This window comes from Mauremys reevesii, linkage group 8 (assembly GCF_016161935.1).
Source record: "Mauremys reevesii isolate NIE-2019 linkage group 8, ASM1616193v1, whole genome shotgun sequence".
Classification (NCBI taxonomy): Eukaryota; Metazoa; Chordata; order Testudines; family Geoemydidae; genus Mauremys; species Mauremys reevesii.
Window position 1 is genome coordinate 1,942,868 of NC_052630.1, and position 25,293 is coordinate 1,968,160.

Consider the following 25,293-nt stretch of genomic DNA (forward strand, 5'->3'; position numbering starts at 1 on the left):
CAGAATGTGCATAGTGAAGCCCTAACTGCCATGCTCTGCCTGGTTCCTGGTGCAAAGGAGAATCATCTTTCATGAGAGCCCCAGGCAGGGTCTGCGAGGGTCCCTCTTGGTGCTCGCTGCATTCAGGGTTTTGTTCCCCAGCGTTTCTCAGGGTTTTGCTCCAGATGGGTAGAGATTCCCTGAAGTTCCAGCAGGTGCAGCCAGAATCCCCCTTTCACTGTCTTTAGCACTTGGATGAGCCAAGGGAAACATCCTCCCTTCCCTGATCCGTCCCCTCTGGGGAATGGTGCCAGCTCCTACGATAAACTCCCACTCCTGCCACACGCCCTTTGTTCCCCTCTTTGTGTTTTTATGTCTTTAGAGTAAATGTGGTTGAGATAAAACAAGTGAATCCAAAGCAGCTGATGGAGAAGGCTGGGGCCAAAAGGGTACAATCCCCCGCACATGGGAGTCGGACCACACAAACCACACTGGTTTAATGTACCTAGTGTGTAGACGCCACCTTGCACTCAGCTGGCAAATCACTCACTCACGTCTCTTCCTGCAAATGCACCTCAGGCCCCCTCCCGATGCAGGTCACATTCGTCATGCAGAAAGGGATCCACGTGGTGCTTTCTCAGGCACAGAAAAGATTCACTTAGAGCAGCGGTTCTCAAACTTTTGTACTGATGACCCCTTTCACATAGCAAACCTCTGATTGTGACCCCCCTAATAAAGTAAAAACACTTTTTTATATATTTAACACCATTATAAATGCTGGAGGCAAAGCGGGGTTTGGGGTGGAGGCTGACAGCTCGCAACTTCCCATGTAAGAACCTAACAACCTCCTGGGGGTCCTCACCCCCAGTTTGAGAATCCCTGACTTAGAGGCAAGATGAAAGAGCCTGGAAACATTTGTACATCTCGAACTGAGATCAGGAGAAAGGTTGATGTGTAAACGGAACTCTCTCCTGGGTGTGCCGGCTGCAAGGCTATTGCAAGTGCTAGGGGTGGCGCTTCTTTCCCCATCCCTCTGTCCCCCCCATGTTAGCACAGGACGAGTGGGGCTGGTTGGTGCCAGCAGGTGGCCCAGGAGAGGAGACAGACACGCTGCCATCCCGCCTGCCTGTGAGGCGAAGGGAGAGCATCATGTGCTCACCTTGAAACCCTTGTCCTCAGGGTGGTACCAGCACTGACAGGGACTGATCCCCCACTAATTTCAGATCCAGAATATAGTTGCATACCAGTGAAAGCCTGAGGGTTACACCTAGAATGCTCCTGTCCCTGCACTAGGGGTGGAGCAGTTTGGTGGCTGGACCAAGTGAGTAACAAAAATGTACTTCTGGGTCAAACAAATTTTGTGTGTGTGTGTGTGTGGGTGGGTCAAACATGACATGGTTCCTTGTGCTGCTGTGGGGGGACTTTCCCTTTTAAACTTATTTTGTTATATAAAAGTGAAGTAAATTTTGAAATGAAAAGTGATGGAGAATCCACCACGTCCCTTGGTACGATGCACCAGCAGCTAATTACCCTCCCTGTCCAATATTTGCACCTTATCACCAGTTAGAATGGGTCCAGGTTCAATTTCCAGCCACTGGATCTTGCTAAGCCAGACTCAGCAAGATTAAAGCGTTCTTCACTATCAGACATCTTCCCCCTGTCCTGGTACCCCACGCAATGAACATCCGGAGATTCCCACGAAGAAAAGCCTTGGGGCTCCAGGCTTTCCCACTGATAGCAAGGAAAGTACAAATTCTCAGACGCAGAAAGGGCCTGATTCCAGGAAGCATTTAAGCAAATGCTTCAGTCAGTCTTTATCCAGGAGAGCTCTGAAACAGGTGATTAAGTTCTTACTTGAGTCATGGGCCGAAGAGGGAATTATTCCAAGCTGGATGCGGAAATGCTTAGTCTTGCCAACAGCAGCCAAGGTCAATAGTGAATAAAATAGTTAGAGCTGGTCAGTCATCTTTGCATTTTACAAAATTAATTGAAAAGATGATGCAAATTTTCACATTTTAAAAAAACCCTGTTTGTGTCCGTATGATTGGTTGGTTGGTTTTGCTGATACTTACCTGGAGTTGAACATTTTCAAAAATTCCCTTATTGACAAAATGTTTTCCTGAAAAGTTAAAAAGATGGTAAAAACTGTCCTGTCTTTTTGACATACTCTAAATTTTCTAAAAAGAGTCTAAGAAGAGCCAGCTGTTAGAGGAGCTTCTCCCCTGTCATCTATTAACTTTACAATGAGTTAAGGACCATGGAGAGCGCACATGTTGCTGGGTCTGCTGCTGGCTTCAGAAAGCTGAGGTCAGAAAGTCTCCACCTCCATGCAGAGAATCTCTGGGAAAGACCAGGGGAGTTCCATATTAGACTCTCTCTCTGAGTTGTAACAACGCACTGAGGATGGAGAGGTGTCTCTCTGGCGAGGCGCATCTCCCCAGAAGGAGGTGGAGTCCCCTGCTAAACAGGTTGGTCATAACATTCAAAAAGGAAGTCAAACAAGTCTTCTGAAAGTTGAGCAAGGGGTTGAGTAAGTCATGGAGTGTGATCAAATGGCAAATGTGAGAAGGACAAATTAAACCAATCTTGGAAACAATTAGGACTAACCAACTGCACCTGAAGTGCAGCAGGGGAAGCCTTGAATGACTTACTATTAATCTGTCGGTTTTTTAACTCTTCCAGTGGAGAGATTTCCAGAAGGTCACTTCTTTCAAATGGGAGCCAGGTCAAAAGAGCCAGTACTTGTATTTAACAAACTCAGCAATGCCCATTCAGTAGTACTTTGTCGATGGAGCACAGCGATAAGCAAACAAGTTCTGGGAAAAACAAACTCTGCCTTAAAGTTCCTGGAGTCTGTGGCAAGTTTAGCTGATTTTGTTTTGATTTAAGCAGCATTCACATTTCCAACTTCTAGATGTCTGAGAAACCGACATGCCGAGGAACCACGAGAAAAAAAGTTCTCATTCTCTTTCCTGCCAGGATGAGAAAATTTCCATCCTCACAGTATTCCCAACCCATTTAGAAGAATGAAGAATTGGGAATAAGAATTTATGCATGTGAATACTCATCTGAATCCAACCTTACTTTTAAATAGATTGGGGCTTAAAAGTGGTGGAGATAAACATATGCAGTGGCTTATAATTGCAAAGTATTTTAACATTTCTTAACTGGGTTTTTTTCACACCTACTAGCATTTAGGACTTTATTTGTCGTGCATTGCTACTTCTTGTGTTAGTGGTACAAAAAACCGTTAAGCTAGCTCTATGGGCTACACTATTCGTACCTTAGTCCTCCAGCGCTATTCAGGGTCTCCCACATGCTGCATAAGTGCTGGCACTCAACGTTAGCCGTTATTGCTATTCATGTATTCCGCAGACACAAGGTAAATATAACACAGTGGTATTTCCTTGATGGCCAACTTCCATTCCAGCCAGAGGCGCCCTATCTCTGGGTTTTGCCAAGCTAACGCATGGCCGGTATCTTTTCATTCTAACTCCTGTGTAAGGGTAATTGTGACCGTGTGAAATGAATAGACCCTCGGGAGTGACGGAGTTTCCCAGTGGTGAGGGTGGCTCAGAACCACAGGCTCAGCTGGACGTCAGCAAGCGCCATGTGAGACAGTAATGACAAGGGAATTGATGTTGTAACAACACAGAGTGAATCCCCTTGCCCATCTCTCATGGGCTCAGCTGCTCCCAGGATCCGCCTAGTCGCAGTGTGAGGGTATTGAACACTGCAATTGGACAGGCCAGAGCCAGGCCACGCTCTTGGTCTGCATCCAGGCTTGGTTGGCATGTGTAGGCCTGTTGTATTAACTGACATGTAACCTAGCTCCTGTTTAACATTAAACCGTGTCCAGGGCTTGGTTTACAGAGAACTCAACTTGCTTAGCACTATGGCACACACACTACTAAATATTTTCAAGCTTTTTATTAAAGATACTGAAAAGGAAAAACAGTTAAAGCATTGAAGGTGGTGGTTGGGTTTCAGCCAGATTTCTTAAGGGTGGAAATGACCTCTGGGTTCCTCGCTCTCTGGCCTGTTGTGGTCACGACACCGCTCAGGATCAGGAAGATGAAGGCCCAGAATCCCAGGAAACAGAGGAGTGGCAGCCATGACAGCAAAGCTCACTCCTGTAGCCTCTGCCTGTTCTTTCCCTCTGTTCGTCTTTTTATTCTCTTGTACTTTCCCCACAATATTTAGTTTTTTAAGGACCCAAAAAGGAGTGATGGGTGAAATAGCCCACCCCCTCATTATTTTGTCTATCAATTAGGCCTAATATTTGACAAAGCACTTATAGTACATTATCTACCTGTCTTGTTTTTAATTTCAACATAGTTTTTAATTACAATATTTTTTCAGGATTAGTAAAGAACATGTCAGAGACCAATCTGAATGAATTCACATCACTGGGGCCGGATGCTATTCACCCCAGGGCACTGAAGGAATTAGCTGAAGAAATCTCGGAGCCACTGGGGATAATATTTACAAACTCCTGGATGCCAGGAGAGGTCCTGGAAGACTGGCGAAGGGGGAACATGGTGCCCATCTTTTAAAAAGAAGGAGCTGTTGAACTATAGACCAGTCAGCCTGACCTTGACACCTGAGTAGCTACTAGAGCAATGTATAAAACATTCAATTTGCAAGTACCTGGGGGATGAAGGAGTGATCACTAGTGTTGAAATGGATCTTTAATGGCCCACAGCTGGGCAGATAGTTACCAGTCCCAGTGAAAATTCAGGAACCGTATGCTTAATGCACAGTAGTTTATTTGAGAAAAATCACACAAGCAGTAAAGGTTGTAGAACACACATCTCCCTAATAAGCCTCACTTCCCCGAGCATAAACACAGCATCCTGACTGGCAAACAAAGCAGGTCTAGCTACCAGTCCTAGAGGGAGACTTCTTTTCCTCTCTTCTTCTCACCTCTCAGGTACTTGGTCTGTCAAACGTCCCTCGAAACAGGGTCTTGGTTACCCCGAGGCCTTCTGTCTCACACTACCACGGACCTCTTCAGATGTTAATTGAGGAACTAGCTAACTAATTTACTCTACTTAGCATTTATACCTTTTGCTCTTAAAAGAGTCACATGCCCCAAAAATGTGCCCTGTGGGAGTTCATTGCTGGGTTTTTATAATTAATATTCTGGAAGGGGGGCTACAAAGCAGACACAGGTCAAAGCTCAATCAACATTTACCCTGTTATCAACCATTCACTTGAGCTCTTAGCCTGATGCCATCCAGAGGGGTCATTTTGACCCGGGTCAGCCTGTACCAAGCCCACTGATCACATGTTTTTATGTTTTCTTTACTTTGTAGGTTGCCCCCTGGCTGATATATTCCAAAGTTCGATGTTGAAATATACCCGCAGATCGAGCCATTTCAGCACTTCCAGTAAATTCCCATACCAACTGTCATAAACATACAGCTAAGGGTAGCATAAAATCCCTCCTTACCCTGTAAAGGGTTAATCCCGCCTTTATCTGTAAAAGGTAAAGAAGCTCAAATAACCTGGTTGGCACATGACCAAAAGGACCAATAAGGGGAGAAGATACTTTCAGATCTAGGGGGGAAGGTTTTTGTTTTGTGTTCCTTTGTTCTCTCTCCGGGTCAGTGAGGAACCAGGGCAGGGAAAATCTCCCAAAGCCATATCTGAACTAAGCATCTAATATTACAGAAATAGTAAGTAATAGCAAGAAAGTGCGTTAGATTATCTTTTGTTGTAGCTTGTGAATTTTCCCTGTGCTAAGAGGGAGGGTTATCCCTGTTTTTGTAACTTTAAAGTTTTGCCTAGAGGGGAAATCCTCTGTGTTTTTAATCTGATTACCCTGTAAATTACCTTCCATCCTGATTTTACAGAGGTGCTTCTTTTACTTTTCTTTATAATAAAGTCTGTTTTTTAAGAACCTGATTGGGGTTATTAGTGTCCTAAAAACCCAAGGATCTGGTCTGTGCTCACCTTGGTTACCTATCTGGTTGGTAAATTATTCTCAACCCTCCCCAGGAAAGGGGGTGAAGGGGTTTGGGAGGATATTTTGGGGAAACAGGAACTCCAAGTGGTCCTTTTCCTGAATCTTTGTCTAACTCACTTGGTGGTGGCAGTGATACCGTCCAAGAGCAAGGAAGAATTTGTGCCTTGGGGAAGTTTTTATCCTAAGCTGGTAGAAATAAGCTTAGGGAGTCTTTCATGCGGGTCACCACATCTGTACCCTAGAGTTTAGAGTGGGGAGGGAACCTTGACACCAACTATCTAATGCTAAGAGAATCCGGCTCCCAGAATCCTCTAGCAAATCCAGACATACCTAGCCATACCAAATTCATGCTTACCACAGTTATTCATATTAGCCACAGTAATTCATAATAATTCAGTATCATCCCAACAACTAGCAGCCAGCATGGATGTACTAAGAACAAATCAGTTTGATTTCCATCTTTGACAGGGTAACTGGTTTGGTGGATGGAGGAATGTAGTATACCTGGACTTCAGCAAGACTTTTGAAACAGTTCCACCTGATATTCTGGAGAATATGTGGGCTCAACAGAATTACCATTTAGTGGATACATAATTGGTTAAAGAACCACAAATGAAGAACTATTCATGGAATGACGTCAGATTGGAGGGAGGTCTCAAAGTGGCGTTCCACAGGGATCTGTTCTGGGTCTGGTATTATTTAACATCTTTATTAATGACCTGAGTGTAGGAGTAGAGAGCATGCTGATCCAGTTTTCAGATGACAAAGCTTGGGGGGTTGCCAATACTTTGGATGATTGAGCTACAATTCAGAGGGATCTTGATAAATATGAGAACTGGGGTATAGACAACAAAAATGAAATGAAACAAAGACAAATGTAAAGTGCTACACTTAGGGGAGAAAAACCAAATGCACAAATACAGAATGGGGAGAAACTGGCCTGGCAGCAGCACTGCTGAGTAGGATTTGGGAGTTGTGGTGGATCCCAACCTCAGCGTGAACCAGCAAAAAAAAGCAAATGCAATTGTAGGTTGCATTAACATAGGCAGAGCATGCAAGTCACGGGAGGTGACAGTACCGCTCCACGTGGCGCTGGTCAGGCCTCAGCTGGAGAACTGTGTCCAGTTTTGGTCACCACTGTATAGAAAGGATGTAGAGAAACTGGAAAGGATCCAGATGCAAGTGACGAAGATGATCAAGGGGCTGGAATGCAGCCATCTGAGCAAAGGCTGAAGGAACTTGTCTGTGCAGTTTGGAAAAGAGGAGCTAAGGGGGGATATGACAGCAGGCTTCAGATACAATACAAAAGATGGAGAAAAGTTGTTCCCTTTTGCCACCAAGGGCAGGACAAGAGGCAATGGGATCAAACTACAGCAGAGCAGAGTTAGAGTCAATTTCAGGAAATTTTCCCTCACTGTAACAACGGCAGGACAAAAGCACAGACTGCCTAGGCAGGTCATGGAAGCTCCTTCATTGGAGGTTTTCAAAAGTGGGCTGGAGCCACCTGTCTTGGATGGTTTAGAGACAATAAATCCTGCATCGTGGCCGGCAGTGAGACTAGATGACCTTCGTGGTCCCTTCTAACCCTACGGTTCTATGATTCTTTGATAGTCCTTTAATCACATAATCTTGGCCTTTTTGTTTGGAATAATTCACTTATTCTGTCTCCCTCTCATACCTTTCCCCATCAGCACTGGGGATTATAGGTTATTGTAACATCTTATGAACTTTTACATACTTTGTGCAGTGGAGCTCACAATTTGGGTACATTTGTAGGCTCTATTGTCACAACAGGTCTCCTCAGGAATTCCTTCTCTTAGCAACCCAGGACTGAACAAGCTATTTTGATGCATGGCAGATTTTGGCCATTTGTGGCACCAAAATGCAATTCTGAAGTACCATCCTGGGATCCAACTCCTTGAGAAACTCATGTAGTGTGTGCAGAAAGTGAGCTTTCATGCAGTATGTCTCCCTGACTACTCAAGGAACACTCAGCGTACATAGCAGTATTAAGAACAGACTGGCCTGGAAAGTCCATTTTCTTTCCATTTTAATAACATATCCAGATTCAAAGTATTATTGGTTCCCCCCAGGGAAGTGAAGGAGATTTGTGAGGTGGCAAAGAGGAGTTTTTGTTTGCCACAAACCTGATCTGAAACCCTACTGCATTATGAAATGTTCTGACGTGTGCTACAGCCAAAAGGCATAACGCTCCTTTCCCCCGGACACATCTCCTGTACATGTGCCCAGCCGTTAGAAGAACTTGGCAGGTATCACTCTTCAGTGGTTTCCATTGCCCTGCAAAGCAGGATACAAGGGGAGGGGTATTTGCATTTTAAACCTGACCGTTAGTTGTGCAAACGTGTCAGAGGAATTGCCACCGGAGGTACTGGGAGGAGCACAGGCAGGGTCCCCAGTATATATACAGGCGCTGTTCATGTACCGCTCTACAGGAGAATTGACTAAGCTTCACCCAGTTTCCGACGTGACCCTGAACAGCCAGCCATCTCCACCATGAAGCTGACAGTCGTCTTCATGCTTGTCACCCTGGCGCTTTGCTGCTACTCAGGTAAGTGAGCTCTTGGCTGCAGAACACTGTGCGCCTGGAAGCTCTGCAACCGATGATGCCTTGGTTGAAAGATGCAATTCTTCCTGCTAGGGAAAAATTCACTCAGTTCCTGATCCCCTTCCCTTTGATGTGACTGGTGAGACTCCTGAACCCAATGGGATGTGGATCAGTCCCTCAATCAGAACCTGTACGATAAATAAGGATGCTAATTACAAAGCAGCATTTAAAATAACTTGCAAATATTTCAAAATAATCAGTGATCTGAACAGGGCAGCCTTGTAATCTCTGCGGGCTGCCATCTTTATGGGAACTGCCGCAGTCACATCAGAGCTGCAGCTAGTGACTGAGGTTTTTTTGAACATGGCATAAGGGAGTTAAATCCCCAAATGCCGTTGGGGTTCGGCTCCTCTGAGCACGTCAGGGGAAATCTACACTTTAAATGCTGCATTGGCGCAGCTGTGCCGGGGTAGCGCTTTAGTGAAGACCCTCTTTGCCAACGGGAGAGAGCTCTTCTGTCACCTTCCCAAGAGGCAGGAGCAGCTCTCCCATCAACCTAGCGCTGTCTACACAAGGGGCTAGATTGGCACGAATGCCTTGGATTTTCCACCCCCTTGAGTGACATAGTTGTACCGAGATAGGTCTGTCGTGTAGAGCAAACCTGAGCCTACATGTTTGTACCTTAAACAAACAAAAGGGCAGAACTTTCTTAAATAATACTGTGTAAATCTGCTGCAGTCTGTGGCTCTGGGAGCAGCTTGGACCTTCCTGTCATGATACGTGTCAACAGATCAACAGCCTGGCTTCTTCTTGAGTCATTATTTCATATGTAAATGGATCAGGCCCAATCCTGCTCACACGTGTGGTGGGGTTACTCCAGATTTACACAGGTGTTAGTAAAAGCCAGATCTGGTGCATTATATAACGTGAATAACCATCCATCATTCAATCATGGTTTACACTGAGCTAGAGGACTGGAAATTAATTGGTTTTGTAAAATAGTTTACCTATGAACTATTCAAGCCTCTATACAAAATATTAAGAGGTTTGCAAAATCAAACACTCGGCCAAAGATTTTAATGAGCAGTTTGTGTCTGATTGACAGAGTTGCAAAAATTCCTACTGAAAGTTTAAACTTGAGGAAAAGCTCACTTTGAAAAGGGAATCATTTCAACCTTCATTTTTTGTTTATTTCTCGGCCGGGTGGTGGAGTGATCTGCTTGGTGAATGGGCCGTGATGGTCCAACGTATCCTTACCCTGAGGGAAAGGTCCATGGCCTGGGAGCAGCTTGCTGCTTTCATCCATGTTAGTCAATAAGTTCTTTTATACCTTTGGCCATTGCCCATGTAATGCTCTGCCCCCTCCTAACACTGAGAAACACCCCGAACGCTTTAGCAACAAGGACATTCAAAACGTTTGTTCCTTCTCCTGTTGAGTTTGTTTATGATTTTGTCTTGCAGCTTCTGCTGACCTGGGGGTGGGTAGCAATCTTCTGCCAGACGTCGTGGCAATTCTTGTGCCGGACCCTGTGTCAGACGTCGTGGCAACTCTTGTGCCAGACCCTGTGTCAGACGTCGTGGCAACTCTTGTGCCAGACCCTGTGTCGGACGTCGTAGCAACTCTTGTGCCGGACCCTGTGTCGGACGTCGTGGCAACTCTTGTGCCGGACCCTGTGTCGGACGTCGTGGCAACTCTTGTGCCGGACCCTGTGTCAGACATCGTAGCAACTCTTGTGCCAGACCCTGTGTCAGACGTCGTAGCAACTCTTGTGCCAGACCCTGTGTCGGACGTCGTGGCAACTCTTGTGCCAGACCCTGTGTCAGACGTCGTGGCAACTCTTGTGCCGCACCCTGTGTCAGACGTCGTGGCAACTCTTGTGCCAGACCCTGTGTCAGACGTCGTAGCAACTCTTGTGCCAGACCCTGTGTCAGACGTCGTAGCAACTCTTGTGCCGGACCCTGTGTCAGACGTCGTGGCAACTCTTGTGCCGGACCCTGTGTCAGACGTCGTGGCAACTCTTGTGCCGGACCCTGTGTCAGACGTCGTGGCAACTCTTGTGCCGGACCCTGTGTCAGACGTCGTGGCAACTCTTGTGCCGGACCCTGTGTCAGACGTTGTGGCAACTCTTGTGCCAGACCCTGTGTCAGACGTTGTGGCAACTCTTGTGCCAACACTTAGGTCAGACCTTGTTTCTGTTCCTGTCAAGATCCTGAAAGACCTGCTTGAAGGGGTGAGGGGCTGTGTGAAGAAGCTCACCCCCAAAGCGCGATGTGCTCTTAAGAAACTGCAGGTAAATCCACCTTCTTTTTCTCCCAATCTAACACAAAGTTCGTTATGTCAACTTCCTACTAACCTGACTTTTCTATTAATTATTAATTAATCATTATTATCACATGAAAATTCAATAGAGTAAAAAGGACCCAAACTAATACCAGTTTGAATATCAGAAGTGAATGGGCCCACAAGTTAGGACACATAAAAGAAACACAAAACTCAGAAGGTTTTTCCAATATTCTGGTGCCCAGGTTTAATTTGCACTAAGCAATTAGAAAGAATACACAGACGAGACTTTGTCCTTTCTCAGGAGCTTGACTCAAATGGCTGATACAGACCATATGTGCGTTACCTCCTATGGCTAGCAGATTACAGCTGTATTTTATCCCCAGGCATGGATTGCAGGTCACTAAGATGTTGTATGTGATGGTTTCTGACCTGTATTTTCTTGCTCATTCCTTAATAGCTTGATTCTTTTTTGCAAACAAATGAGAATTAGACCAAATGGCTTCTCTGTCTGAGCACCCTAAAGCCCTGGGTCTCTTCTCTGTATATGGCATCTCCAGTTCAGGCAGAGTCACTGACAGAGGCTCCAGGAGAAGCCAGGAAGAGGAGCTAGGAGAGACCCTCATTGCTGAGCTCCAACAAGGGTTTTCTTCAGTACCTTTCAGCAACAAATTTCAATGAACAAAAATTGCTGTCAGTTTCTGCCCATTTTCGTAGCTGTGCTGCTGGGACAGGGCCAAACCTCTCCTGAGCTCACAGCCCATCACGCATCACTCCCTGCCTGGCCCACGGACTCGTTCCCCATTTGCATTTTCCTGGGTAACGTGCAGCTGGGGGGGGGGGAAACATTAGAAACTGGGGAGATCCACACAACAACTGAGCCCAGAGAAGCAACGTGCCACCAATCCGCATGGCCCCTGTACCAGGGCACTGCTTCTCCCCAGCCTGCACAGGACACGCTGCCATGCCCACAGTGTCTCTGGGGTATTTGATTGTCCCATACGTAACAAAACCAAAGCAGAACAGCTCCTCAGCCCCCCTGGGTGACTGTCAGCAGGGGATTTCCCCCCTTTACCTTTCAGACTCTCACCTCTCAGTCCCCTGGGGACTCTGGCAGTCCTGCTGCCTGCAGCCTCCTGACTCTGACTGACCAGTCTCACTGGCCCTTATAAGCCCTAATTGGGGTCCTCTGATGCAGCACAGGTGCCCTGGCCCTGATCCTGACAGACATTAAATTCAAGCTCCTGCGACAGGACAAACTCTCTTCTTATCTCCCACCCATCGTGCCTTAATCCTGGCCTAGCTGCAGACTCAGTCCCTTAACTGCACGTTCCTGGCTAATGTACAACTGAGGTGGAAACGTCACAAACTGGGGAGCTCCAGAGCACAAGGGAGCCCAGAGAAGCAGCGTGCAGCCAGTGCGAGTGGCCCTGCTGCTCACAATATGGCAGCCGTTTACTGCAGCTCTAAGTTGTTTCTTTCCTGGTCTTGTGCAATGTAACCCCTGGCCAGGAGCTCAGCTCTGCAGTCACTGCTCTTGCTCTGTCTTTTAGGGTATATTGAAGATCCAGAAAAATCTTCCCTGGAAAAAGCCGGGCAAGCGTCATGGATGGATGAATACCAGACACCTCCTTCGTCATCCTCATCTTTCTCATTAAATTCAGCTTTTCTCCTATCGCTGCATGCAGCCCAAGCTCCTGGTGCTGTCACCCCCTCCCGTGAGGGCTCAGAATCGCTCCAATCATTTATTTCAATAAACTAACTGCAATGCACTTCCTGCTTCGTCTGCTTTCCTCAGAGTAGCACAGAGCATGCGGCTGGTTTGGGTCAGAGGTGTATTATAGGGAACAGCTGGAATTTTTGCAGTTGTTGTGAGTTCCTGGCGTGCCCGGGGTTAGGTGGGTATAAAATGCCCAGTGATCTCATGGTGAAGTGGCCGGTATGGGTGTAACATTCATTCCTCCAACCCCATTTCCCCACAGAAAACTGACTCAAGTTCTCACCATGATGGAAATATGATGCATATCAATAATTAACCCTTTAGCTACTAGACTATAACATAAATGTGCTGGTGTGTGTTACAGGACTTAGGGTGATGGAGTGAGGTTTTACCCCATCTCTGTCCACAGTTTCCGCCCCAGAAAGAAATCTCTCTCACCCTGATATGCCAAACCACCTGGGATGGCTTCCCTGCTGGATTGTGCCCACTGAGGGACAGATTGATTCTCCCTCTTGGCTCCCTTCCCCGTCACCTGAAAGTCTCAGTATGATCAAGATCCAGCAGATAACGCTCTTTAGACACAGATAAATTAGTAACGTCTCAGAGGTACGGGAAAGGCCTTGACCACGAATGGAAGGGGAAACCAGCATTAAATACACCTACAGGAACCATGGAAGGGTCTCCGGGGGCCCATCATCTTCCAGCTCCCTGCCCATCACTCGCAGAATGTGCATAGTGAAGCCCTAACTGCCATGCTCTGCCTGGCTCCTGGTGCAAAGGAGAATCATCTTTCATGAGAGCCCCAGGCAGGGTCTGTGAGGGTCCCTCTTGGTGCTCGCTGCATTCAGGGTTTTGTTCCCTGGCGTTTCTCAGGGTTTTGCTCCAGATGGGTAGAGATTCCCTGAAGTTCCAGCAGGTGCAGCCAGAATCCCCCTTTCACTGTCTTTAGCACTTGGATGAGCCAGGGAAACATCCTCCCTTCCCTGATCCGTCCCCTCTGGGGAATGGTGCCAGCTCCTACGATAAACTCCCACTCCTGCCACACGCCCTTTGTTCACCGCTTTGTGTTTTTATGTCTTTAGAGTAAATGTGGTTGAGATAAAACAAGTGAATCCAAAGCAGCTGATGGAGAAGGCTGGGGCCAAAAGGGTACAATCCCCCGCACATGGGTGTCGGATCACACACACCACACTGGTTTAATGTACCTAGTGTGTAGACGCCACCTTGCACTCAGCTGGCAAATCACTCACGCACGTCTCTTCCTGCAAATGCACCTCAGGCCCCCTCCCGATGCATGTCACATTCGTCATGCAGAAACGGCTCCATGCGGTGCTTTCTCAGGCACAGAAAAGATTCACTTGCAGGCAGGATGAAAGAGCCTGGAAACACTTGTATATCATGTGATGGCTGCAAGGCTATTGCAAGTGCTAGGGGTGGCGCTTCTTTCCCCATCCCTGTGTCACCCCTCGATGCTTCCACACAGGATGAGGGGGGCTAGTTGGTGCCAGCAGGGGCCCCAGGAGAGGGGACAGACAAGCTGCCATTCTGCCTGCCTTGGAGACGAAGGGAGAGCATCATGTGCTCACCTTGAAACCCTCGTTCTCGGGGTGGTAGCAGCACTGACAGGGGTTGATCTCCCACTAATTTTGGGTGCTCTGCTCCTCCATTACATTTCAGATCCAGGATATATTCGCATACCAGTGACAGGCTGATGTTACACCTATGGCCAGTGCCTGTGCCGAGTGCTTCGCCTGGAATGCTCCTGGCCCTGCACTAGGGGTGGAGCAGTTTGGTGGCTGGACCAAGTGAGTAACAAAAATGTACTTCTGGGTCAAACAAATTTTTTTGTGGGGGTCAAACATGAAATGGTTCTTTGTGCTTCTGTGGGGTTTTTTCCTTTTTAAACTTATTTTGTTATATAAAAGTGAAGTAAATTTTGAAATGAAAAGTGATGGAGAATCCACCACGTCCCTTGGTACGATGCACCAGCAACTAATTACCCTCCCTGTCCAATATTTGCACCTTATCGCCAGTTAGAATGGGTCCAGGTTCAATTTCCAGCCCCTGGATCTTGCTAAGCCAGACTCTGCAAGATTAAAGCATTCTCGACTATCAGACATCTTCCCCCTGTCCTGGTACCCCACGCAATGAACATCCAGAGATTCCCACGAAGAAAAGCCTTGGGGCTCCAGGCTTTCCCACTGATAGCAAGGGAAGTACAAATGCATTTCTCAGACGCAGAAAGGGCCTGATTCCAGGAAGCATTTAAGCAAATGCTTCAGTCAGTCTTTACCCAGGAGAGCTCTGAAACAAGGGGTTACGTCCTTTCCGGAATGACGGACCAAAGAGGGAATTACTCAGCACCCTATGAAGGAAATATTTAGCAGAGCCCAAGTCAATGGTGTATTAACTAGCCAGAGCTGGTCAGATATTTTTGCACTTTTCAAATTTTGATACAAAATTATTAATCATTTTCTCCTTTAAAAATATTTGCCTTTTGTCTCCCTGCTTGCAGCCGAACATTTTCAAACATTTCATATGGTCACAAAATGTTTTCATAAAAAGTGTAAAAAAATGTTTTGTGAAAAATGTCCTGCCTTTTTCTGGCAGTCTGAGAAGAGCCATCCGTTCGAGGGGCTTTTCCCACCTCACCGTTTACATGACCCCAGGTGGGTAATGGCAGTGCAGGGTTTGCACACTTGTGAAGAATTACTGATGAAAGGTTATTTAGGTTCACCAGCCTATTAATTACGTGGGTTTATTTATTTAAATTATTCATCAGCTGTAAAATCTGTTTGCTAATGGACCTAACCACCCTCCTGAATCAGGGCTGGGAACCCGAGACGTTTGTGCCAAGAGGAAGCTCTTGTGGCTTTGCAGACACTTAGCCCGAAGGCCTTTAGCAGCTACTTCACTTTTGCCATTTTCTCCTGGTGTATCGCCAGTCCCCAGTAGCACTGCGCTCGTGGCATGTGCTCTCACCAATCTCACAGAGCTTGGGAACAGCCTGCCAGCCACAAGATTTCACAAGAACGGGCCCACTTCATCTCTACCGTGACGCTGGGTTTTCAGACATTCTTCCCATTGGGTATGTGTCTGTGATAGATTCTGTGGGTCTCTGTTCCAACAGCTTGACCCGGGGAATGTTTCACGTGTCTGCACTGCAGCAGGAGAGTGCAGCATGGAGATCAATAGCCTCCCTAAAACAGAGCGGAATGACCCTTTAAAGTTTAGCCCCGACCCAGAGATCCAGATGGGAAACAAGGGAGATGTGGCTCTTTGATCTGACCACTAGTGGGTCAAGGGACGTCAGACTAAGCGCCTGAGAATACGCTGGGAGGGGAAGATGCAGGTTCCTCAGTAAAAATCCAGGAACAGTGCATCTGACACAGATCAGAGTGTTCAGAGTAGCAGCCGTGTTAGTCTGTATCCGCAAAAAGAACAGGAGTACTTGTGGCACCTTAAAGACTAACAAATTTATTTTAGCATGAGCTTTCGTGAGCTGCAGCTCACTTCTTCGGATGCATAGAATGGAACACACAGACAGGAGATATTTATACATACAGAGAACATGAACAGAGAACAAGGTGGAAGTATGCATCAGAGTGTGCTGAGCGCAGCAATTTAAATCTCAAGACTCAGGCAGGATACTCACACTTGCCTTCCTGTTTGTGACTTTGGTACTTTCCCGCTACTCTGGCCAGTAACTTGTATGTTGCAGAACAACTGGTATATTAAACTTCTGGGGGCCAAATTCTAACTTGGCTTAGGAAGGTGCAACTGCACCGAGGTTAATGAGGCTGATGGTCGATGGAGCAGCGTCCCCTTACAGCAGGGGTGAATTTGGCCCCCAACTATCACACAGTTGGCGGTTGATAGGAGCAGAGCAGATGCAGAGGTGAGGGACAGCTCATCTGACGCTGGGCTTACCTCCCTTAGCTCTCTCAGGAAGAGCCTTCTGAGCCGCCACAGACTAGTAACTGCAATAGTCTGGTGGGCCCAAAGGCCTGGTGGCAGCAGCTGTAACTCCAGCAGTGGGTGAGAGTATTCAGGCCAGGACTGAGAAGATTAGTAGATGCGCAGTTAATCCTGCTCAACTGTTCCAAGTTGGTGAGTTTGAGTCCCTATATTCCACCCCAGTGTAATTCCATTGCTTGCCTTGCCTCATCCCCCGGGTCTAGCCTTCCCACGGAGCTCCGGACCTGCATGGCTCAGGGGACGAGGCAGCTGTAACAGGCACTTTTCACTCGGGGGACAGTCAAACCTTGTTTTTTCTCTGTATGTAGCTGAACACTGTACAAATGGGTGGGAGGCAGAGTGATCTGCTGGTGAAGCAGCTGTTGTGATCCCCGGGTGGGAGAAACTTCTCTAAGCCACTGGTGAGTGTGTGTTGCAGGTCCCGCACTGTGTTGATCCCCGGAGGATATGAGGTGTTACAACCCCTACCTACAGAGCTATGGTTCTTTAGTTCAGGCTATGGCAACGCATGGCGTGTTGACCAACCAAGAGGATGGTCATTGCAGTTCCATGAGATGGGAACCTTTCCACACAGTCTCATCGCTGCTCTCCTCTAAGCTAGTTCTCCACACTCACACTAAACATTATAATCTCAGTGAGGAACGAGCTCTCATTCGTCACAGTAATTATTTACCTCCTGGTTTTGAGCCTTTTGGATGCATTTGGGTCACACTTTAAAGCTTTTCTCCACAACCATAGGGCTAGAAACTTACTTTTGTTTAAAATGAAAGCTGAGAGCCTCCCACGATCATGGGATTCCAGGAGCTGGGGCTTTAAGACACTGAAAGTGTAACAAATAATTCAATGCTGAATTATTTGTCCAAAGTGGAGAGTTACAGTCAGAAACAATGTTTTACAAGGCTTCTAGGGCCCTGATTCTGCAAACACCTACATATCCTTAACTGTCTTGCTTTGAATAGCCCCCACGGTTTCAATGGGGCTACATCAGTGGGGCCACTCATGGGAGTAAAGTGAAACACCTGTGTGTAGCCCTAGACCTACAGAGCACTTGCTTTTCCACAAGGCATGACCCTCTTCCAACTGGGTATAGTCCGGGACTGAAGGTGTTGGCTTGAAATAGTCCTTTAGAGGGACATGCTTGCTTCAAATAGTTCTGTAATTCCACTTTCCCATTACTTCAACTCTCCATCTCAAATGAATCACCGACAGATTAAAATAATTCCTTCACAATAGCCCAGGCGAGCAAATTCTTTTTGTTCAGCTGTGTTGGTGGGTGAAGAAAAACGTAACAGCAACATGCTGCTCCACTGAATTAATTACCCCGAAGCTGCTGAAAGTGCGTGCCATCTACAAAGGGAAATCGATGCAAACTGGGTTATTAGTATCATTAATTTATTAGAATCAGTATGAAGTTGTGGGGGAGAGGACACAGGAGAGAGAAAATATTGATTGGGATAATTTGCCTTCAGAATACGCAGTCTGTGTGCTTTATGGAAGAACGGAGAGAACAATCTCTCTAAATTAAAATACCCCTGGAAGCACAGAATACACTTGATTCATTGTGGGCCTCCTTTTTTGTGCTACATTATGCTGGAAATGCATCAAGCAGGGGTGGGTGGAGGCAGCTTGTACTGCTGATCATTCTGTACAGTATGCGTGCATCTACTTTGCTGATAAATTGCTGTTTGAGCTTCATGCCCTGCTGCTATTAACATCAAACTGAACAGCAGTGACATCCAGTGGCCAAGTGAGTCCTTGCAGTCTGCTTTAAACTTGCCGGGGTCCCTCCCACCCTAAAAAGCAGAAACGCTAAATAGGTGACTGCCGTTGGGCCAGGATGGCAGAGGGGCCTTTAGCTCGTGCACGGTGAACCTACCAATGTTCTAAGCAGGGCAGGGAAGTGTGTGCATGACCCCTCCTGCTCAAGGCTCTGCACGGGACCCTCTGTTCATCTCCAGACGTTGGTGACCACCATGACGCTGATGGTTTCAGATTCTTCTGCACTCTCATCCTCAGAGCCAGTCAGCCTCCTGCCGGTTAGACACAGGGACAGATCCTCAGCTGGGGAATCAGCAGAGCTCTGCTGAGTTCCATGGAGCTACTTCCAGTGACTAGTGGAGAATCTGGTCCACAGTCAGCGATCTCCATTTCTGCTCCATCGATAGTCAAGCCCTCTCATTTAGCCGCAGGAGCTCATTGACTAGCAGCGAGCTTTCTTACTGTATTCAGGGCTCTGGAAGCTACCTAGCGTATCCATTGCTTTCACTCAGGGTACTACTTCCTTGTACGGACAGTGAATTAAAAACCAAAGTCCAACTACTGATTAAAACTCCTAGTTAAAAGCTTAGGTACGGGCCCTGTTATTATTAATAAATACGAATAATGAAGTCAGAGTGCACCCCAGTGTTTATTTATTGGCCACGCAGCATAAGGGATAGCGCTAAGATCCGAAGCATCTCCCTTGTCTATCACTTGAGCTAGTTGAAGGATAAGTCGAGACGTCCGCACTTCCCAGGTCACTGACTTTAAGCCTCATTATTCTAAAAGGGAGAGAATTGTCACCCAATCAGCTATTATTGTTATCACTTGCATATGAGAACATAAACACTGAGCATTCGTCCAGCTGCCACAGCCCCTGTGGCACATATTAACACCAAATGTAACGGAAAGCCACATGGTCACCCAGGCTCCAGCTGAAACTGCACCTTCCCCCCTTCCCTCCAGACTGTCTACACGTGCGACAGATTCAGTTAGACTTGGCAGCAGACTTGGCCACGAGACTCTTCCTCAGGCATTTGCCATCCTGCTCTGCCACATGAGCAGCTGTCAAGAAAACCCTGCTGCATGGGACGGCGAAGGGGATCGGGTACCTTGCTCTGGATACTGCATTTGTGCTAGACGGGGGCATATCGGCCAGTTGTTCAGAGCTTTTGGAGATGATTAGAACCCTGTAGTGAGGGGGCGTGACGGACCGGGAGGGACCACCACGGACCCTTGCAAGCCCGCTGTTAAAAGTCTCTCAGCTGAGGAAAGGAAAACGAGTGACTCAATAAGGACCAGCCCAGGGAAAGGCAGGATGCTTCCCAGGCTCCATTTGTCAGGTCCAAAATTCTTTCCCATTCCTATTAATGGAAATTTGAGGACTAGACATGGAGGATGAATCCCCCTAGCTCCATTAGAAATCAACGGTAAAACTCCCCTGCACTTCGCTGGGCCGGGCTTTCGCCCCTAATGTGAACAGTCACTGGCACATGCTGCCATTCGCCTTCCCTCTGCTAATTTAGGGTGCGACCTTGTCACCCTGCTCCTCTGAGCAGCACCTTACTACACGAATAATCCCATACAGATTAAAAGAACAGGAGCCCTTGTGGCACCTTAGAGACTAACAAATTTATTTGAGCATAAGATTTTGTGGGCTAAAACCCACTTCATCGGATGCATGCAGTGGAAAATACAGCAGGAAGATATATCTACACAGAGAACATGAAACAATGGGGGTTGCCATACACACTCTAACAAGAGTAATCAATTAAGGTGGGCTACTATCAGCAGGAGAAAAAAAACTTTTGTAGTGATGATCAGGAGGGCCCATTTCCAACAGCTGACAAGAAGGTGTGAGTAACAGTAGGGGGGGAAATAAATTAACATGGGGAAATAGGTTTTACTTAGTGTAATGACCCATCCACTCTCAGTCTTAATTCAAGCCTAATTTAATGGTGTCAAGTTTGCAAATTAATTCCAGTTCAGCAGTTTCTCATTGGAGTCTGTTTTTGAAGCTTTTTTGTTGGAGTATTGTGACTTCAAGGTCTGTAATTGAGTGACCGGGGAGGTGGAAGTGTTCTCCGACTGGTTTTTGAATGTTATAATTTAGAGTTAGGGTTAGGGTTAGGGTTAACACAGACTAACACGGCTACCACTCTGAAACCTGTCCCCATACAGATTATCTCCCTTCCCTGTTAGCATTGCAGTTAGGCTGAGAGTTACATTGACCGTACCCGAAACTTCAAACTGCCCTTTTGCTCACCCACATTTCTGAGTCATTGGAGTCCTTCGTTTATTTCTATATCCACGATGATTTTAAAAGAAACTCTTCCCCCATTGGCATCTTATGGAGTTAGGGCTGGATCCTGGGCCATCAAAGTCACCAAAAGTTTGGCCAGTGACTCAGACTAGATAATATAATGGTCCCTTCTGGCCTAAAAACTATGACGAATCTATGAGTCAGGTTGCCTGTATTACACAGGCCAGAGAATTTAGCTCATTTCCCCTCTGTACTGAGCCCAATAACATGTCTTGATTGAACCCTATCTTCCAGGAAAGCATCCAGCCTTGATGTGAAGACTTCACTGTGAGCTGGAGAAAACTCTGCATTCAAACCTCAAAGACTGACATTACCAACCTACTGCTCTCTTCGAGCCCCTTGGCAATTCCACTAGCAAGGTTTAAATCAACCCTCGAGTTCATTGGAAGTCACAGCACTATCCCCGGGGCTGGTTTCACTGATGGCCACGTCGACAGCACAAAGCAAGTCAGTCAGCTTCGTCAGAGTGACTCCAACCGTCCATTGGGACGTGCTGAGACTCCAATGGGACCTTCTTTTCTTGTTCAAAAGAACTCCCCTCTGCAGAGCACCACCCAGTACAACCGGGATGGCAATGTGCTCAGTGCGAGCAATTTGAGACTTCCACTGAACTTCTCTAGCAAGGCCGTCGGCAATAGGCTCTCGGCAAAGCGCTCGGCTGTAGGATGCTCTAGACAATGCACTCTGTTGTACTCTTATTACAGGACATTTTTATCACTGAAAGTGAAATTGACCAGAGCCTTGTAGGTGGGCATCCGGCCAGCCAAAAATTCTGTTCCAATTTAGGATGAAAATGATTTAAAAGACATGAATTTTTGTGGGAAGAGATGTCTACGTTCTGGCTGGGTCTAGTCACAGCAGGTACCAGCACAGTCCACTTATTCCCACCCTTGTCAGAACTTATGGCCTTTATGGTGCAGGAGGTCAGGCTAGATCAGTGGTTTTAAACCTGTGGTCCGTGGAACCCTGGGGGTCTGCAAACTATGTCTAAGATTTCCAAAGGAGCCCGCACCTCCATTCGAAATTTTGTAGGGGTCTGCAAATGAAAAAAAGTTTAAAAGCCGCTGGACTAGATGATCACAATGGTCCATTCTGGTTTTAAAATCTATGACTCCATGAAATAACCATAGTGAATTTAAGAGGCAGGAAACAATCAAGAGGGAAGTAGCCAGCGGTGTAGAGGGAGCTCAAGTAGTGGAAATAAACTGTATCTGAAGGTCTCAACCGTCATGGGCCCGACTGCTACCCCATTTTGTTTCTGAACCCTTAAGCAGGAAAACTAAGCACAATGCAAACGGTTCTGAATGGGGCTGCAGATGGCGCAGCAGAAAAAGGAATTCATTTTATTACTCATTTACAATTAGGGAAGCATCTCCAGTGCTGTTACAACCAGCAGATGGCAGAGCAAGTCAGTAGGGGGCAGCCTCAGGAGGGAACAGTCTGCACAAAAAGCATTCAACCACCACTGCAACAATCTGCAAAGCCGATTGCTGAAAACAAGAACTGATCTGAACCGCTGTCCATTCCTCAAACTGCTTGCAGAGCTAGTGGAAACCTGGGAAAACAACTGCATAGAAAATTTCCAAATACCGATGCTGATTTTGCTTCACAGGGTTCAGAATGGACTATTTTCATTTTTGGGGAATTCCCCCCTAATCTTTTAGTGAGGCAAGGCGGGTGAGGTCATATCTTTTATTGAACCAGTTTCCGCTGCTGAAAGAGACAAGCTTTCAAGCTAGCCTGAGCTCCAAAGATGCTCGGTGTAGTTCAAAGCTCAGCTCGTTTCTTTCACCAACAGAAGTTGGTCCAATAAAAGATCTGACCTCACCCGCCTTGTCACTGTAATATAGTGAGACCAACATGGCTTCCACAACACAGCAAGCAAGCAAAATCTTTGAACGTTTTTATCAAAATAGTCATTGACCAAAAACCCTGGCTTCCCAGAAATGAAACAATTTTCAACAGCAATTTCGATAATGCTGGCTGTCACATTTACCAGGAAAAATGTCACCAAGAATCCAGTGACAATGAAAAATTTAGAAAAACTGTACAATAGTTCATGAAAAAATTCACATGATAAAAAAAGGCAATTTTGCAACTAAAAAATGTCACTCAGGGCTACGAACTGACCCAGAATCTACTGGAGGGGTCATGTCTGTATTGCTACGTTCCTCCTTCTGTCTAGTCTTACCCCTGAAGTCTCATTCTCTCTGTCCTCACTAGGCCCAGTCAAATTCTCCAGCTTTTTTCAGTTTATACCTGCTGTTCCAGTTTGATCTATGACTCTCCTCTTCCTCATCTCACTGATGCATCCCTGCAGCACCCAACTTTGAATGTCTGCGAGGACAAGTTTGTCTCCCATCTGCTCTGCTGGGTCTCAGGCTGTAGCACAGAGTGTGCAGTAATGCAGGTAAACAGGGAATACCTGAGAAAGAGCAATTCCTTGGTAGCGTGGAAGCTGACAAAGAGGATGGATATTGGGGTGGGAATATGATGAGTCTATCTGAGGCTGAAGGGCACCAGGGCTCAGCCTGGGGAACCAGAGATGTTTTCCACAATCAGCCGGTTCGTCCCTGTTCTAATACAGGTCTCATTCCTGACACTTGGTGTCAGGAACTGATTTGCTTTTAATCCAGTTGTGTTAAGTGTCTGTTTTTCATTTGTAATAAGGCATCACTTTATAGTTATCTGCTGCAGAGAGGCCCAATATCACCAAGAAAGGCAGGCCAACAGGATGTTTTATTGGTATAGGACATGGTAATAGAGATCCGGGATTCTTATCAATAAGTGGCAGAGAGGTTATTGATATAACGCCTGTTTGTTTAGCTACCACACCCTGGCTTCCTAGGGCACGCAGGTTCATATGTGACAGCATGCGCAGGGAAAAACCCAACGGCATCCTCATGTAGCAACCACCTTGTCCTCTACTGGGACTTCCATCTAGCTGGGGTCGAGGCAGTACTTACCTCCCATGTAACAGCCTGGGAAAGGCAGGGTGGTCTTGATCCCCGGACACCTCTTGGGGTCATAGAAGCATAGATTTTAAAGCCAGAAGGGACCTTTGGTTTGCTGTTTGACTGGCTGCTTTCTGGTGCCACTAGTGAAATAGTCTCAGATCTTCTCTTTTTCCTGATCCATAGCCCAGTGAAGCCAATGAAAGACTCCCAAGGACTTCAGTGGGCTTCGGTTCAGAACCTTTGGCACCAGAAATCTGGATTTTCCAGTCTGTAATATATGCCAGTTATGATGCACAATGAAAATTCCAGCATTAGAAGGCTCCTTGGCATGATAATTTTCTCTACGACTCTGTTTTGACCACCACTATCTAATAAGATACTAAACACAACTTGCCATGGTTTTCATTGGCCACAATGTCACAGTCAGCATTGTGTCATATAACTCTAGAGTTTCCAATACACTAGATACAATAAATAAATATAGCAAATGTGGAAAAGTCCAAACTCAGAGAACTGGTAGGTAAAGGTCCCACCAAAGAAAGTCTAATGGAAAAAGGTGTTCAGGAGAGCTGGCAGTTTCTTAATGAGACAATATTAAAGGTACAACAGCAAACTATACCAATGCAAAGGAAAGATAGAAAGAACGGTAAGAGGCCAATGTGGCTCCATCAGGAGCTCTTTAATGACCTGAAAATCAGAAAGGAATCCTACAAAAGGTGGAAACATGGCCGAATTGCTACGGAGGAGAACAAAAGAATAGCACAAGCCTGTAGGGACGAAGTCAGAAAGGCCAAGGAACAGAAATAAAAGCAATAAGAAAAGTTTCTATAAGCACATTAGAAGCAAGATTAAAAATGAAGGAAAATGTAGGTCCTCTACTTGGGAGGGAAGGAGAGCTAATAATGGATGACATCAAGAAGGCGGAGGTGTTTAAAAGGTTAATTGTGACCAGATATTTAGCACTATTAATATTACCATCCAGGGGGAAGGAAAGCAAATGAAAACAGAGAAGGAACAGGCGATGAAATATTTAGATATGTTAGATGTATTCAAGGCAGCAGGCCCTGACAAAATTCACCCTAGAGTACTTAAGGAACCAGCTGAAGCAATCTCAGAACCATTAACAATTATCTTTGAGAGCTCCTGGAGGACGGGTGAGGTCCCAGGGGACTGGAGAAGGAACACGTAGTACCTATCTTTAAAAAAGGGGAACAGTCGGCCTCACTTTGATATCTGGAAAGATACTGGTATAAACAGTTAGTTTATAAGCATGTAGAGGATAATAAGGCTCTATAATGGATAACCAACTTGGATTTGTCATGAACAAATCATGCCAAACCAACCTCATTTCCTTCTTTGACAGGGTTACTGGCTTAGTGGATGGGAGAAAGCAGTAGATGTTATATATCTTGATATTACTAAGGTTTTTGATACAGTCCCACATGACATTCTCATAAGCAAAGTCGGAAATGCGGTCTAGATGAAGTTAATATAAGGTGGGTGCTCAACTGGATTAAAGACCATACTCAAAGTGTAGTTATCAATGGTTCACTGTGACCCTCGGAGGCTGTATCAGGTGGGGCCCCATAGGGGCCTGTCCCGGGTCCAGTTCTGTTCAGTATTTTCATTAATGACTTGGATAAGGGAGTGGAGAGGATGCTTATGAAATCTGAGCAAGACACCAAGCTGAGAGAGGTTGCTAGTGCCTTGGAGGACAGGATCAGAATTCAAAACCACCTTGACAAATTGGAGAATTGGTC

The 25,293-nt window shown here is 46.3% G+C and overlaps 1 protein-coding gene and 1 long non-coding RNA gene across 2 annotated transcripts in view; one reads left to right on the plus strand and one right to left on the minus strand.

The window, feature by feature from the left end:
- SCGB3A2 (secretoglobin family 3A member 2) overlaps positions 1-8,519 on the plus strand; it is a 57,417-nt gene extending 48,898 nt beyond the window's left edge. The window contains exon 3 of the transcript XR_005583397.1: positions 8,404-8,519. The gene's annotated coding sequence lies outside the window, so the exon portion shown is untranslated. The remainder of the gene's footprint in view (positions 1-8,403) is intronic.
- Positions 8,520-18,883: 10,364 nt separating this feature from the next.
- LOC120369777 lies at positions 18,884-23,870 on the minus strand. Its single transcript, XR_005583398.1, has 3 exons — positions 23,543-23,870; positions 22,836-23,001; positions 18,884-19,035 (listed from the first exon to the last, which is right to left on the minus strand). It is a non-coding gene; the product is annotated as an uncharacterized LOC120369777 (long non-coding RNA).
- Between the last annotated feature and the right edge of the window lie 1,423 nt (positions 23,871-25,293).